Source organism: Heptranchias perlo, chromosome 2 (genome assembly GCF_035084215.1).
Source record: "Heptranchias perlo isolate sHepPer1 chromosome 2, sHepPer1.hap1, whole genome shotgun sequence".
Taxonomy (NCBI): domain Eukaryota; kingdom Metazoa; phylum Chordata; class Chondrichthyes; order Hexanchiformes; family Hexanchidae; genus Heptranchias; species Heptranchias perlo.
In genome coordinates, this window is record NC_090326.1 from 61,427,559 (window position 1) to 61,445,231 (window position 17,673).

At 44.4% G+C, this 17,673-nt stretch overlaps 1 pseudogene; it reads left to right on the forward strand.

The window, feature by feature from the left end:
* The first annotated feature begins 250 nt into the window (after positions 1–250).
* LOC137332069 (putative nuclease HARBI1) overlaps positions 251–17,673 on the forward strand; it is a 41,802-nt pseudogene continuing 24,379 nt past the window's right edge.

Genomic DNA, 17,673 nt, shown 5'->3' on the forward strand with positions numbered 1-17,673 from the left:
AATTAAACAAATAATGGGAGGAGGAGGCTGTGCAAACATCCCCATCCTCAATGATGGCGGAGTCCAGCACGTGAGTGCAAAAGACAAGGCTGACGTGTTTGCAACCATCTTCAGCCAGAAGTGCTGAGTGGATGATCCATCTCGGCCTCCTCCCGATATCCCCACCATCACAGAAGCCAGTCTTCAGCCAATTCGATTCACTCCACATGATATCAAGAAACGGCAGAGTGCACTGGATACAGCAAAGGCTATGGGCCCTGACAACATCCCGGCTGTAGTGCTGAAGATTTCTGCCCCAGAAATAGCTGCGCCTCTTACCAAGCTGTTCCACTACAGCTACGACACTGGCATCTACCCGACAATGTGGAAAATTGCCCAGGTATGTCCTGTCCACAAAAAGCAGGACAAATCCAATCCGGCCAATTACCGCCCCATCAGTCTACTCTCAATCATCAGCAAAGTGATGGAAGGTGTCGTCGACAGTGCTATCAAGCGGCACTTACTCACCAATAACCTGCTCACTGATGCTCAGTTTGGGTTCCGCCAGGACCACTCGGCTCCAGACCTCATTACAGCCTTGGTCCAAACATGGACAAAAGAGCTGAATTCCAGAGGTGAGGTGAGAGTGACTGCCCTTGACATCAAGTCAGCATTTGACCGAGTGTGGCACCAAGGAGCCCCAGTAAAATTGAAGTCAATGGGAATCAGAGGGAAAACTCTCCAGTGGCTGGAGTCATACCTAGCACAAAGGAAGATGGTAGTGGTTGCTGGAGGCCAATCATCTCAGCACCAGGGCATTGCTGCAGGAGTTCCTCAGGGCAGTGTCCTAGGCCAAACCATCTTCAGCTGCTTCATCAATGACCTTCCCTCCATCATAAGGTCAGAAATGGGGATGTTCGCTGATGATTGCACAGTGTTCAGTTCTATTTGCAACCCCTCAAATAATAAAGCAGTCCGAGCCTGCATGCAGAAAGACCTGGACAACATCCATGCTTGGGCTTATAAGTGGCAAGCAACATTCACGCCAGACAAGTGCCAGGCAATGACCATCTCCAACAAGAGAGAGTCTAACCATCTCCCCTTGACATTCAACGGCATTGCCATTGCCGAACCCCCCACCATCAACATCCTGGGGGTCACCATTGACCAGAAACTTAACTGGACCAGCCATATAAATACTGTGGCTACAAGAGCAGGTCAGAGGCTGGGTATTCTGCGGCGAGTGACTCACCTCCTGACTCCCCAAAGCATTTCCACCATCTACAAGGCACAATTCAGGTGTGTGATGGAATACTCTCCACTTGTCTGGATAAGTGCAGCTCCAACAACACTCAGAAGCTCGACACCATCCAAGATAAAGCAGCCCGCTTGATTGGCACCCCATCCACCACCCTAAACATTCACTCCCTTCACCACCGGCGCACTGTGGCTGCAGTGTGTACCATCCACAGGATGCACTGCAGCAACCTCTACCACCTAGATGGACAAGAGCAGCAGGCACATGGGAACAACACCACCTGCACGTTCCTCTCCAAGTCACACACCATCCCGACTTGGAAATATATCGCTGTTCCTTCATCGTCGCTGGGTCAAAATTCTAGAACTCCCTTCCTAACTACTGTGGGAGAACCGTCACTACACGGTTCAAGAAGGCGGCTCACCACCACCTTCTCAAGGGCAATTAGGGATGAGCATTAAATGCTGGCCTTGCCAGCGATGCCCACATCCCAGGAATGAAAAAATAATAAATTTTAAAAAGTTCTTACAAATAATGGGAGGCTAAGGACAAAATGCCATTTGTGTGAAGCAAATTGCAGAGCGGCTTGAATCAACCAGCAACTTCTGGAGATTCATATCTCACTGCATATCTCTTAATCCTCTGAACTTGCTGGTCAATTTGCACATTAATAATGGTGTGAGTTTTTAACACGCCGTTTCTTTTACAGCAAGATCCCGCCCAATATATACAATACCACAAAGCACCAACCTCTATTACGAGCCATTCAGTCACTACCCGTTATGATGACATTAAATTTGATGGCAGGAAAATAAGTTTAGTGGCATTTTGTCTGTTTGTAAAAGGATCCACAATGGTTCAACTTGGCCTATAATTCAGATTTATGAGATGAGCCCAAGATAGCTCAGTTCAGGCTCTTTCAGGTCTCCACTCTCTTCCATCCTTAATAAATAGAAGAAGTTAATGCTACATTTGTATGAAGATTAGGAGCAAATAAGGTACCAACTGAGCACAAGTGCAACAGTTGTCTTCTGGCTATGGTGTAGTTTGATATTGTCTGTGCACAAACACTTTTAAAACTCATTTTTAAAAGAATCACACAGTTTTTTTGTAATAAATCCTCGTTAAATGGAAGGTAAATGCCATTTGCCAATTCATCTCCTCTCTGTGGGAGTGTATTGATGCATTGCATTTTCATTAATATACATTAGACTTCTGGCTTGCACATTTGTAGCATGGGGTGGGAGGCAGAAAGGGCTGACTTTTCTCTTATGTGGATAGAATCATTTGCAATTGTATTCAGTAACTAAAGTGGACCGACACCCTCTCTCCCCTATGGTAAATGAGACAATCCAGTGCACAAAGACATCATGGCCCTGATATTAACTTGGGAAGAGAGAGGGGAGGGGGGGTTTTGCAGACAGGAAACCCAGAAGTAAGGGTTTCCTGCAGGTCCTACTGAATTTGATGGTAGGACCTGCTTTAAAATTTTTCAAACAGTTTCCCACCCAATAGCCAGCTTGATTGACATGCAGAAATGAGTCGGGGAGTGGATGGAAGGTAAGTCGGAGTTTGGATGGGGGGGATCGGGGAGAGATTGGGATCTTGGGGATTGGATGGGGGGGTGATCGCGGGGGGGCGGTAAGGGAAGTTGGGGATCATTAAGGAGGTGAGCAGTCGGACATCGGAGGGGTTTCAGACATCGGGGAGATTCAGCTGATCGCGGGGGTCCAATCTCGGTAGGTGAGCTTGTTGGGCCTGGATGAAGCACTCCTGCTCCTCCAGGCTCACAGTCAGTGCAATAAAGGCTCTCGCCTCATGATCCAGCCCTTCTCACCTCCTTTTTACTGGCGAGATTCATGAGCCCCGGAAGACCCGCACTGGAGGCGCACTGGTGAAATTTAAAGGTTGGTGAAATTCAATTTAGAAAGACCTAATTAACGTCTCATAATGATGTTAATTGCTGTGATAACTTCCCGCCCACCTGAACTAATTAAGGTCCCGACTGCAGCGAGTCGGTTACTCACATGCATCCAAACATGCCTCCGCTATACTTGGAAATGGGCGTGTTGGAGCCGGGTTGCAGCTGCGCTCGAAAAATCTATCATTTTAACTACCCATCCGACCCCAACTTACCGATTCTTGGGGTTTAAATTTCACTCCCCCATCACTGAACAGAAGTATCTCAGATTCCCTAAGTACACAAATGGATTTGAAATCATTTAATTTAAAAAATACCCTAAACATGAGAACAAAATGTGCATTGTGTTTTGAAGGCTGATGGGCGCACACAACCAAATGCTTGGTGCACTGGAAAGCCTGGCCCATCAAAGTCATCATCTGTCTTCTCTGCAGCAGAACTAGTGAGCGATCTCGCCCTCTTGCGAGCTGGCACCTGCGGTATCCGTTCCCCCCACCCCGGCTCCTGTGCACTTGTGCCCGGTGTCCCACCACGTGCCGATCCCTCCTCTATCCTAGCCTTTAAAGTACGCGCAGAGTCAGTATCTGAGCTGGTGGCTGTGAGTGTAAGATCAAGTGACGATGTGTCTGCATCATCACTGTCATTTTCCTCTGCCTCCTCTGACTGTGCCGGTTTCAGTTCTTGGGTATATGAAATGACAAAGGAACGCAGGTTGAGTTGTGGTGCGGGGAGAGGAGAAAGTAAGATGTACGTGCTTACACCGTCTGCAGCACGTGAGTCAGGAAAGATTGTGGGCTGAGGGAGAAGTGGGAAGCGAGAAGGAGGATTAGGCATCCAGAAACCCTCATCATCGATACCTCCAGCACCCCCAATGGCCATGGCCGCAGCGACCCAAGCCCGTCCAATGATGGACAGCACCGTCTCCTCCATGGGGGTGAGGACGTGTAGGCGTGCCTGTCCTCCCCCAGGTCTTTCCTGCTGCCCAGTGTTGTGCACCATCTTCTCCTGCAAGAATGAGGGAAGTGTGTCAGTGAGTGTCCTGCAAGGTGTTTGGGCGATGTGGCTGTAATGGTTGAATAGCTGCCAGTGTGCATGACCTGTGAGATGTGGGTGTGCGGCTTGCAAGAGTGGTAATGTGTGAGGGTGAGATGCAGCATCTGATTCGCAGGGTTGAGTACTGATTGAAAGAATTTGTTGGTAGGTGGGTGACGGGGGTGTAGTGTATGGAGTAGTGGATGAAGCTAGTGGTGCAGTTGGTAGGATCTGCCACATGACCATTGAACTCACTTGCCTTGACCGCTCTTGTCAAATTATTGAACTCCTTCCTGGTCTGCATCCATGTCCATGGTGCGATGCTCCTGGCATTTACCTCATCCGCCACAGCCTCTCACTGCTTCTTCAGCATATGTCTGGAGGGCCTCCTGCCCCCTGCGGATATAAGATGGCCCTCCGTCTGTCCACCTCGTCCACCAATGCCTCTACTGAACCGTCTGAGTACCTTGGTCCACACTCTCGCCCAGGTGCAGCCATTTTTCAATATCTTCCAGCACTCCCCAAAGGATTTCCTGGAGCCACAGTGCACCTCTCCTTTAAGTGGTGCAGACTGCCTTTAAGTGGTGCAGACTGCCTTTAAGTGGTGCAGACTGCCTTTAAGTAGTGCTAGCCACTCCCGCTATCGGGGCCCCCTGCTGGTGCGTGCAGCCAATCAACAGCGCAGGTAATGCACCCAGCAATCATTGAAATCATCAGGCAGCATGAATATTACGTCCTGCCTGCATTGCTACAACTGGACGTGGGTTAATCGTGCATCGCAATCCCAGCACCCATTTTCAGGGGTTATCCAATATAATCCCCATGCACTTTTCAACAGGGTTGAGTGGACAGTAATCAGGACCAGAAATACTAGCTGATTTTTTTTTTCCGCAAAAGTACTGAGGCAATTGCAGCAGCCCATCTGCTGCTCCAGGCCAGCTGAGATCAACTAACTCAGCACAAACCAGGAATTGAATCTGGGACCTACTAGTCTGTGTAATTTAGTCCTGCATCAGGCAATGCCTTTACTGCCTAGATCATTAGGGGAGCCCATGAGGAGAGAAAAATTAATGTCTGCAGGTTCAAAAAGTAATCTTCTGAGGTAACATTGTCAAAATGGCCTAAACTCTACTTTTTTAAGGAAGTAATAGATGCCTCCTGGGGCGCTAAACCTAAATCAACTTTATTATACATCATACCTTGGAAAGGCAGCACTTTTTCTGTCACATTTACACAAAAGCAAAATCCTTTCTGTGTTTTTCTACTGGTTCTCACAGAAAAAAAAGACATGAGGTTAAAAGGGCAGTGAGAGTAACTATTTCAGCAAAATCCTCTAGCTGTCATCAGCCTACACAGTGCTACTGTGTTTCTTTTTTCATCCTAAGCAGCTATTACCCTAATGTGTAAGAACAAAAGATCAATTATTGCAATGCTGTCCGCTGAAAAGCACCCCGCTGTAAACTCGTCCGTCCATCCATGTAAGGTTGAGGCTGCTGTTCTGATGATCTGACCACAGTCTAACAATTTCTGCTGAGTCTCATTGGATCACTGACTGATGAGAGAGTGGAATCTCCTTCCCTGAAAAGTGCGGACAGTAATTTGCAAGTAATGAAGTTAATGTTTTGTAGGATTTACAACTTAATATTAATGGTGTTTCTCTTTTTCTTTCCCTCCATCATTTTTCCCCTCAGCTTTTCACTAACGGATAGACAAAAGGACCAGGAACAATATTTAATGGACCATTAAATCTACTTTGTTTTGATTTCTTCACCCCCTCCCATTTTTTTTCTCTTGTTTGCTCTCACTGAGAGGTTGAAAGAGAACTGAGGTGTTAGTGTTTTTCCATAATAAATCCTGGTTCATGTGAGGGTGAAAGTAGCAGCCTCTACACACAGACGACAAACTACAAAATAGATCCTTTTCAATTTCCGTGCAGCCTGTTAAATGCCCAAGCGGTTTTATTGCACCTCATGATTACCAATTACACAGCTGAGAACAATACAAATGCCACTTAAATGACTGCACCGAAAAATTTGCTTGCAATTGCCAATGTGTTACATAGCAACACTTTAAAGAGGTGAGGGGGAACCTAATTACAAGGATGAAGATGGATCAGCTTTGAAAAATGCCCTCAGCTCCAGAACAATATGCTAACCTAACTACACCCCCTGTACTCCTACTGCATTATTCTGACCCTGGGCTGCCCTCCTAATACTCTGACTGACCTTGTATTGCTGAAAGGAAGTTGGAAAATGTTCCCACTATCTCCAGTGTCACTGCAGACTTCAGCATGATGTCAGTTAAAGGGTTTGACGGAGGGGGCAATCCAAGACAAATAAACTGTATGACACTGACTGAACAAATTGAGAACCTGCAGAAAAATCCAAATGTGTTTCCTTCTGCTCTTCGCATCCAGTTAGATTGTGGCCGGCTAATTTTTCTCTACTTTTTCATGACGCAGGGCGACGAGTGTTATTGTTTCAATCCAAAGATGTGGAATCAATAGAAATGGCAAGCAGCTTGTAAAATCATTCAAAAGTCTGTTTTAAGCACAATGAAATTGAATCTTTGATCTAGGTTAAAATTTATTCATAATTGCTGTTTTAAAAAGACACACAGTATTTTAACCCCAAAAAAGTTTTGAATGAAAATTGTTCCAGTTACCTCCTCATCTCCTCCAGTAAAGCTCTAGTGGTAAGTACTGTAAAAAATGTGAATAAAATATCACAACACGGAGAACATTAATTTCTCCTAACAGCATTCATTAACTAATCTGCGAGATGACAATTTGTCATGTTAATTTCCTGAAATGTTACTTTGGGAAACATAATTTCATTAAATTGTCCTTAACAGGGAATAAGATGTATATCTCGCAGTGTCTTCTATTACGTGCTGCGGAGTCCTGCCAAATGAAGTGCAGTGGAAAAGAAGTTCCAATGCAATTATGGGAAATGGCTGCAGTTGCTCAGGGAGTATCTGAGACACCTATTACTAATCACTTAAAGTCTAAGTAACTGCTTTGGGACATTCACTGCATGATTGTAAGTAATTTCCCATTTGAAAATGGAGAATTATGACTGTATTCTTAGTGCTTTCAAATACTTTCAAAATACTCATCTCTTATTTTTTCCTGCTTAACATCTACAAAACTGGTTCATGCGCGTCTAAATTTTCTCCTAAAGTGCTGTGAGAGAATTGCAAAGAATATTAAAGTGCAATATTTAATGGTTGGGAAGTGCCACTCTGGGAGGAAGTACTTCAACAATATTGCCTGGCTGTGATTTTTCATGTGTGAGCGTAGACAGTTAAGCCTGGATTTCCCTCTTCTTACTGAATGATTTTAGGTGGCATTAAGGCAGGCAGGGGAAGGAAATGGGGTGGGGATGCTTTACGCTGGACCATCACCGACTTTGGCGCCACTCAGTTTTCTGCTGTCATTTCTGGCGGAGAAGAGCTCACCCTAAATTGGGCTGGCATGTGTAAGTGAAGCAGTGAGTCATGGGTTGGCATCATATGTCCCATTTTCTGTCTTGACTGCCTCACATATGCTCAGCAGTAATCAAGCCTGTATACAGTGGATCAGCACTCGGGAAAAGGCAAAAGTAAATACAGAGCCCAAAATAGAAATTTTAAAGCTTCTGAAGATCTTTATTTCTCCATCTCCAGTTCTCAGGATGTGGGTATCACTGGCAAGGCCAATGTTTGATGGGTCAGTGCGGAGGGAGCTTTATTCTGTATTTAACCCGTACAATTATGCGGCCTGCTAGGCCACTTCAGAGAGCAATTATGAGTCAACCAGGTAAGGATAGCGGGTTTCCTTCCCAAAGGACATTAATGAACCAGTTGGGTTCTTGCAGCAATCCAATAATTTTGTGGCCACTTTTTTACCGATGCCAGCTTTTGTATTTCCAATTTTTTTAAAAACTGAATTCAAATTCTCAAATTGCTGTGATGGGATTTGGAACTTACATTCTTTGGATTATTAGTCCAGGCCTCTGGGTTACTAATTAAGTAACGTAACAACTACACTACTGTACCCTGCTACTTATTGCCTCTTGATGCCGACATGTGATAGATGATTTTGTATGCCTAGCCTTGTGCTTCTCATAAATGTTACCTAAGTGGCAAGAGTGCTTGAAGTGGCTCGTGTTGTGTTTGTATATTAGGATTGTACTGACCCTTGTCTCGCAGCCGCAAAGTCCTGAGATGGACCTGTTGCAAACTGCACCTCTTGTGTGCACCTCAATGGGCAGCCTAGCCCTGTACCCTTTTAACCACATGTGCAGGCATTGGAGAAGGCTGGCAAGAAGGCCCACATATGCTCTGATCCTGAAAGTGAGCAGCATCGTGCATTTTCATCAAAAGCAAAATACTGCGGATGATGGAAATCTGAAATAAAAACAGAAAATGCTGGACAAGCTCAGCAAGTCAGGCAGCATCAGATGAAAGCTGAAATGATAACTCTTGTTTCTTTCTCCACAGATGCTGCCTGACTTGATGAGCTTCTCCAGCATTTTCTGTTTTTATTTCGTGCATTCTCATTCCTGTTGTGCCATTAGTATTGGACATGGCCTTCTTATGGCTACTAATCTGTTGGAAAACAGTCCTTGATGGTGAAGAATAGTTACAGTGGGCTACTGAGAAGCTATTTGAATATAAATCAGTGTCAGTCCAGTGGGAGGTATTCAAGGAGGAGATAGTGAGTGTGCAGAGCAAATATATCCCCACAAAGAAAAAAGGGTGGGACTCCCAAATCTAGAGCCCCCTGGATGTCAAGGAGCATACAGGGTGGGGTAAGGCAAAAAAGGAAAGCTTATACCAGATACCGAGAACTCAATACTGCAGAAAGCTTAGAGGAGTATAGAAAGTGCAGGGGTGAAATTAAAAGGGAAATTAGGAAAACAAAGAGAGGGTATAAAAAAATATTGCCAAGTAAAATCAAGGAAAATGCAAAGGTGTTTTATAAATACATAAAGAGCAAGAGGATAACTAAGGAAAGAGTAGGGCCTACTAGAGACCAAAAAGGTAACCTATGTGTGGAGGCGGAAGATGTAGGTATGGTTCTTAATGAATACTTTCCGTCTGTCTTCACAAAAGAGGGGAACGATGCAGAGATTATAGTTAAGAAGGAGGAGTGTAAAATATTGGGTGGGATAAACATAGTGAGAGAGAAAATATTAAGGGTATTAGCATCCTTGAAAGTAGATAAATCGGCAGGTCCAGAGCAATTGTGTCCCAGGCTGTTAAGAGAAGCAAAGGATGAAATAGCAGGCGCTCTGACCATAATTTTCCAATCCTCGCTGGCTACAGGTGTGGCGCCGGAGGACTGGAGGATTGCTAACATTGTACCGTTGTTTAAAAAGGGACAAAGGCATAGACCGAGTAATTAAAGGCCAGTCAGCCTAACCTCGGTGGTGGGCAAATTATTGAAATCAATTCTGAGGGACAGTATTAATCGTCATTTAGAAAGGTACGGATTAATCAGGGACAGTCAGGGTGGATTTGTTAAGGTCGTGTCTGACTAAGCTGATCGAATTTTTTGAGGCGGTAACACGGAGGGTCAATAAGGGTAGCACGTTTGATGTAGTCTACGTGGATTTTAGCAAGGCTTTTGACAAGGTCCCACATGGCAGACTGGTCAGAAAAGTAAAAACCCATGGGATCCAAGGGAAAGTGGCAAGTTAGATTCAGAATTGGCTTAGTGGCAGGCAGCGAAGGGTAATGGTTGATGGGTGTTCTTGTAACTGGCAGGCTGTTACCAGTGGGGTTCTGCAGGGCTCAATGTTAGGTTCCTTGCTTTTTGTGGTATATGTCAATGATTTAGACTTAAATGTAGGGGGCATGATTAAGAAGTTTGCAGATAATACAAAAGTTGGCCGTGTGGTTGATAGTGAGGAGGAAAGCTGTACACTGATGGAAAATATCAATGGACTGGTCAAGTGGGCAGAAAAGTGGCAAATGGAATTCAATCTGAAGAAGTGTGAGGTAATGCATTTGGGGAGGGCAAACAAGGCATGGGAATTTACAATAAATGGTAGGATATTGAGAAGTGTAGAGGAACAGAGGGACCTTGGAGTACATGTCCACAGATCCCTGAAGGTAGCAGAACAGGTAGATAAGGTGGTTAGGAAAGCATTTGGGATACTTTCCTTTAATAGCCGAGGCATAGAATATAAATACAGGGAGAATATGCTAGAATTGTATAAGACACTAATTAGGCTGCAGCTAGAGTACTGCGTACAGTTCTGGTCACCACATTACCGGAAAAATGTGATTGCACTAGAGAGGGTACAGAGGAGATTTACGAGGTTGTTGCCAGCACTGGAGAATTTTAGGTATGAGGAAAGATTGGATAGGCTGGAGTTGTTTTCTTTGGAACAGAGGACGCTGAGGGGAGATTTAATTGAGTTGTATAAAATTATGAGGGGCCTCGATAGAGTGGATAAGAAGGACCTATTTCCCTTAGCACAGAGGTCAATAACCAGGAGGCATAGATTTAAAGTAATTGGCAGAAGGATTAAAGGGGAGTTGCAGAGAATTTTTTTCACCCAGAGGGTGGTGGGGGTCTGGAACTCATTGCCGGAAAGGGTGATACAGGCAGAAACCCTTGTTGCATTAAAAAAGTACTTGGATATGCACTTGAAGTGCCACAACCTACAAGGCTACGGACCAAGAGCTGGAAAGTGGGGTAAGGCTGGATAGCTCTTTTTCGGCCAGCGCAGACATGATGGGCCGAATGGCCTCCTTCTATGCTGTAAATTTCTATGATTCTATGAGGAGAAAAGTTTACATGTTACTTCCAGTAGAATTGGCATGTAGGTGTAGTTTGCAAACAGGTAACATGAGGTACAGTAGCATGGGATGCAAAATATCATGACAAAGCTACAACTGGCAAGACATCCTCCTATTTCCACATCTTTGACACCCTCTATCACCTTCCTCCCTAGGATTGAAAGAGTTTGCTGAGAGAATGGAGGTTGGGGATTTGATCACCAATAGGACTTGTCACACTCTTTTCATGCACCATTTCTTGAAAAATAATGCTAAATGTGAGAATTACCTTTGGGTACCATGAGAGGCTGTGAAACCCAGGTGCCAGCAAGCAGCTTGTAATGACTATGATGACATCTACATGCATCATGCAAATAGAATCCATGTGAGGCTTTTAGTGGGGTTTTGCATGTAAGGCAGTGAGGGAAAGAATACTTCCAGCTGAAGGCTAGGTTATAAATGACACTCTGTTGGCTCTTGGACATTAATTGGAAGCAAGCCACTCACTTTAACATAAAGTGAGGGAAGGTCATTAAGTGGCTGTCATGCTTTGTGCATTCTACCAAGGTGCGGCTGACTCTGCTAACCTTGCCTTCCCTGGTAAGGTCAGTAAACTTTTTCCAGCACAGAATTGGCATATGAGGTGTGGTTTTATTTGTGTTCTTTGTTCTGGCCACCAACTACTTTACAGGGGCCTGCATCTCTCCAATCCAAACAGTATGGGTCTCCTCTGCCTGGTTTCATGGAGAAGAACTTCCATTGCTTCCTCACTGAACCAGGAAGCTCTCTGTCCTTCTGCGGAAATTACTAACATTCTCCAGTGTCAACAGTTCGACTAAACTGCCACAAGAATTTTTGCTGTAAGTCACTCCAGATCTTTAAATCCTGCAGCAGCACTCAAATTTTCACCCCCTAATTGGCAAGCTCCAAATCAGAGGTGGTACTACTATCAGAAGCTCACTAGGATTAATAAAATTAGACTAACCCCAGAAACTGCACCAGGGTCAGTCCACTTCACTTCACTTTACTTCACTTCACTTCATGCAGATGTGAATGGTGCCTCACCCTTATTCTATTCAGGATTTTATCAGAGTGGAAAATCTAGGCAAACATGTTGACCAAAGGGAACCAAAGAGCCCAATCCAGTTCTCAGCTGACATCCACAAAGATCCACTTTCAAGCAGGGGTGACCGGATAATTACCTGGAGTGGAAATCCTGACTCCCCACTCCGTTCCCCTCACATCCCCGGGATGCTGGAATCAGCTAACTCCTCCTAGACCAGATTGCCAGCTAGAGCTTTAAGCTCTGTCTGGCTCAGTACTACACTGGCCAGTCCCTTTACCCACTAGACCATTGGAGACCATTGGTTAAAAAAAACTTACAATTTAGAAGCTTTGCACTATCATGGAGATGAAATTACTCATGGAACGTTTGCTCAAAGAATAGCAAACCAAGCATAGACTCACAAAGTGACATGCAACTGTTTGACTTCTGTTAGGAACCAACTGTTTGTTAAGAGGCCTGACTTCAAATGCAAATCCAATTAAATATATAGCTGCAAATACACAGGATATGAATATTAGTGATTATTTGTGAAGGTAATAGGCCCCAGATTTTCATTCTAATTGCACTTACACCTCATGATTATAAACTCATGGGCACCAACAAATTAGTTCTTTGCAGGGGCTTCAGCCTGCAACGATTGAAGGTTCATGCTGCTCCACTGATCTTAGTGGAGTTTCTGTTGAGACCAAGGGAAACTTTGGTTTTAATAAGGGGTTTTTAATAACAGAGTTTGAAATTGTTATGTTGCAATACCAGTAATTTAAATGTTTCAACATCGTTTAACTGAAGGTTTGATGACATTTGGATACTTTCCACCTCTTGTACAAAGGAACATTATACTGATGGAATCACGTGCACAATGTGCACCTATGCAAAGTTTTGTTGAGCTATGTTCACATAGGCCCACCTGAATAGGCCCTATGGCATCTGCCGTATGATTTTCTCTTAGTTTGCAATAATATTCAGTAAAGCAATAGGAAATGTAAGTATATCTTTAAAAAGTAAGATTTGCTGCTTTTTTTCCCGCTCTCAAATCTTTTTTACATCTAGAACTTGTTTGTTTTCTTTCCTCTGTGATCCGTACTTAAATACCGTGGGGTAGAATTTCCACGGGGGTTCTCCTGATCTTCCGCCATAACTCAGTCGGAAGATCGGTGGAAACCCTGGAAAAAGAGTGTGAGTGCTCGTTCTCTGTGGCTTCCGTCAAAATTATAGGGGGAGATTGGGAAAACCTCTGTGAAAATTCTACCCCCATCTGTATAATTAAGAGTCTTGTGTCAAGCACATGTCCACTGTGTCATGCCTTTCAGTGGAGTCACTCCTGAAAGTATCACACCTCAGGGCGCCACACTTCCATAGGGCAAAAATAGCACATTAATGCACCCACTCATCATGCTCTGAGCCTTTTTTACTCAAATGTCTCTGTAAAGCGCCAGCATATATATGAATCCTTGCCCAGTTAAACCCCACCCCCCATTCACCCCATGCCTTAGGGCCAAACATTGAACCATACTGTTGGTTTTTAGCCTGGCAGTTTCAGTGCTTTGAAAATGGGATTCAGTTCTCCAAGCTTTGTATGTGTTGGGTGGAGGTGGGGGGAGAGAAAAAAAGGGAAAAAACAGGTTGTGTCAAACTGAATTCAAAATCCAGACTATTGGGCGAATTCATGGATCTCGAAGGATTAGTTCGGATCTTGAATACTGTTGCCAGAAAATGCACCTGTGTATCGGCTAAAGCCTCACACAGGAGTAGTCTGAAACCTGTTTTTTTGTATCATATTTTCTAATTAAACTAATGTATAGTGCTTCCGTTTGTGTTCCATGGTTCAAAGCTACCTTCACACTCTGTATTAATTAGTTGTTTTAATTTATTGCAAGTTTGCCAACTAAAGTGATGAGACGGATGTAAACTGAAATGAGAGTGAAGTGTAGTTACACAGTAATCATATATTGCCTCTTGTTTTCAAACTGTAAGCTATTATTTCAATCTTTTAAGCTTTTGAATATTAGACTGAGGATGGAATAATACAAAAGTATATTTGTAAACGATTTTGATCCGGACATGTATTATATTTGTAGGATAAATGGAGATGATCATGTGACCTCCACTTGATGTCCAGGTTGAAAACTCCTTTATTTTCTAACCTGGGGAAGGCCATTGAAACAAATAGTATAAATGACTTACAGAGGTCATCGAGAAGAGAGTGAGAGATTATGGTAAGAACCTCTGGGATTGATCTATCTGAAACCAAAGAGCTTGTTGGGCATAATGGTCTTTTCAGTTTTTAAAACTTCTTGCATTCTAAGCCCAAATCATGTATCGTTTGAATCAGCACAACCTCCTTTATAATTGTATACCTTGTTAAGTTTATTTAAGGTTCCATGAAGAAAGATGGGTCATTTAAATTTACCTTCAACCATATGTCGAAATTTTGTGTGTTGCAGAAGGACGATCAGCTGAATAGAATAATTTCTAAAACTCAGAGTCCAAAGGGTGATAAATAGTGTGAGCTACTGCCCATTCATCATCAGAATCCAGTGATCGTCCATAAACAATGCCAGTGGACACCAGGCAGATGCCCAGTGATGCCTCAAAGCGCAGACTGTTATTCCAAAGCAGATAGAAAGAGTTCATTTTTAGCATTTTAACATGGGTCATTATTTCATTTAGAGCAAAAATGAACAAGTGGTGAAATTGAGAACATCTTAATTTGTGGGGATCCCCGCCCTTGATTTTCAGTGAGGAGTCAGATGTGCAGAATATGTATTTGTTCACTGTCTGCTCTCTCTCTCTCTCTCGCATTGCCCTCTACCCCGTTTTCAACAGTCGCTAATTCAGCTGTCTCTGTCAATTTCATATTTTCTTTCATAATCAATTTGCCATCGTCCCATTTTTACTTTCTGCTGGCTATCTGGGGCCTGATAATTTGGTCCGACACAGTGGCATCCAAACCACTGCTCCTCATGTGCTGCATGTGCTGATGGTGCACTCTGCATATCTCACTCGGTCACATGGGGGGTGAAATTTAACTTTGGTGGGGGTGCAAAATGGGTGATAACAAATCTGTCACCCGATATACACCTCGCCCATTATACACCTCGCCCATTATACACCTCACCCATTATACACCTCGCCCGATTTTCATTTCCATTGACTTCAATTCAAAGAAAAATCCGACAGGGTGAATAATGGACGACCGATCCGCTACCACCCGCTTTGCACCACTGCCAAAGTTAAATTTTGCCCCCGCCCATGTAGGAAGCCCTTCAAAGACGGGTGGTCCTTCCTGGAGCTGAGAGCCACCCTTCAGTGAAGAGTACTGCCAGGGCCGTGTGGATAGAATTGGCAGAAAGGATCAGTGCAGTGTCAGCTGCCCAGAGAATCTGGGAGCAGAGCAGAAAGAAATTTGCTGGCTTCAGGAAGGTGACAAGATAAGTAGTGCCCATATTTTGCTTGTTTTCAAAATATTGCCTTACATAGAAAATAGAAACATAGAAAATAGGAACAAGAGTAGGCCATTCAGCCCTTCGGGCCTGCTCCGCCATTCAAAATGATCATGGCTGATCGTCTAACTCAGTACCCTGTTCCTGCTTTTTCCCCATATCCCTTGGAATATTACATAGGAACATAGGAACAGGTGTAGGCCATTCAACCCCTCGAGCCTGTTCTACCATTCAATTAGATCATGGCTGATCTGTACCTCAACTCCATTTACCCACCTTAGCTCAGTATTCCATGTTACCCTTACCTAACAAAAAGCTATCGACCTCAGTCCTGAGAGCTCCAATTGACCCAGAATCCACAGCCTTTGGGAGAGAGAATTACAGATTTCTACTATCCTTTGTGTGAAAAAGTGCTTCCTGATTTCCTTCTTAAATAGCCTCCCTCTAATTCTAAGATTATGTCCCCTTGTTCTTAATTCCCCTACCAGAGGATATAGTTGCACTGTAAATACCCTACTGAATCCTTTTAACATTATAAACACCTCAATCAGATCACCCCTCAGTGTTCTATGCACCTCCTTCTGTATTTTCAATAGGACGAGGAGGTTTGCCCTTTGCCACATATTAAACATGACAAACACCAGCCACACTGCTCAAACTACATTCCTGCATGTTGCATGTTGACACACCCACACGTGATGGCTGCTTGCTCTGGAAACTTGGGTCACGTACATTATTGTAGGTTCCTGATTTCAATAATGGCACAGGGTCCTATAAGTGCTGCAAGTACTTCGAGGTTGCATTGTCAGGTACAATGAACATTGGCCACTGAGTTGACCTCAGCATCCTTGTAATTGGCCACTGTGGTCAAAGCACATCAGCGGTACCTCCTCTAAGGCTAGTTTTACCCAATTGTACAATATTTTAATGAGCACCATCTCCCCTATGAATCATATGCCTTTTCTATCTTTACTTCTACTACAATTTCTTCGTCTGTTCATTAACCCATTAGTCGTGTGGGTAAAAGAATGAAGTGTACAACGGACACGTTAAAAGAAAAAAGTTCACTTGAAAGCTACATAAAGAATAACAGCAAAATCATCTATAAAAACAATGACAATGTCAAAAAAAAAACTTGAGAGCATGCCACAGAATCCGTAGTATAAGTGCAGTTTTAGTCAAAGAATCAGAACACAAATCATTTTCTGGCTGATGATGTTAAACCACCTCCAGGAGGTAGTCTCACTTCACTTCAGTTTTTACAGAATTCATCTAAAACTTCTAAATTAAAGTTTATGGAGCTGTCAGACCACCTTCAAATGGTAACGTTTGTAAAGAGCCAAAGGCACGGTGCACTTTACTAACATTAAGACTCAGAAACAGGTCGCCGTCGCTGCTCGTACCTAAAGAAGGCTGGTGGCAGGACAACGGCAAATTGGTCCGCCAGCATCATTTGTACCAGCGAGCTGCAGGCGCCAGTTGTGGCCCCAGAGGCAGCTTGTCAGTCGCTGGGGGGAGGGGGGAGGGAAGAGTGGAGAGTGAGATCACGCCGGCCTAGAGCAGCAAGTACGTCCGGGGGTCAAAATGCCAATAGCCATCTGCTCTGCTGTCTACCAACCGTGCAGGAGATATGCAAGAGTGGACCATGGGATAACTTGCACTCCAATCTTCCTTCCCTGTTAGTTGGTGTTCTGATCTGGCCCAGCTCCTCACCCCACAGTGAAGATTATATTCAGTAGACTGTAGACTATGGAACTCAAACACACTTTGCTGGAGCCTCCTTTTTACACCATTCTAGTCCAGAGGATCCCATTTTTGGGTGCTGAGGGGTGGGGAGGGGCATAATAATGGTGAAGCCCAAGGCCCTCCAGATATTAGGCCTTGGGCCTCATTTCAATGTTGCCAGCAAAGTGTCAAGAGCCCACTGATGAAGATGACCTCGGATAAGTGTTGTCGGAGATTGGGGCCTGGGTCAGGGATTGGGATGCAAGCCTGGGTTGGATGTCGAGGGTCCGGGGCCTGGATTGGGGATCATGGGGGTCGGTCAGGGATCGCGGGTGGGTCGGATCATTGGGGTCGTTGTCGGTTATTGTGGGAGTCAGGTTGGGAGCAGAAGGGAGATCGGGGCCGGAGTTTGGGCGTCGGGTCAGGAGCAGAGGGGAGATTGGGGTCCGGGGGTCGGGTAAGGAGCAGAAGGGAGATC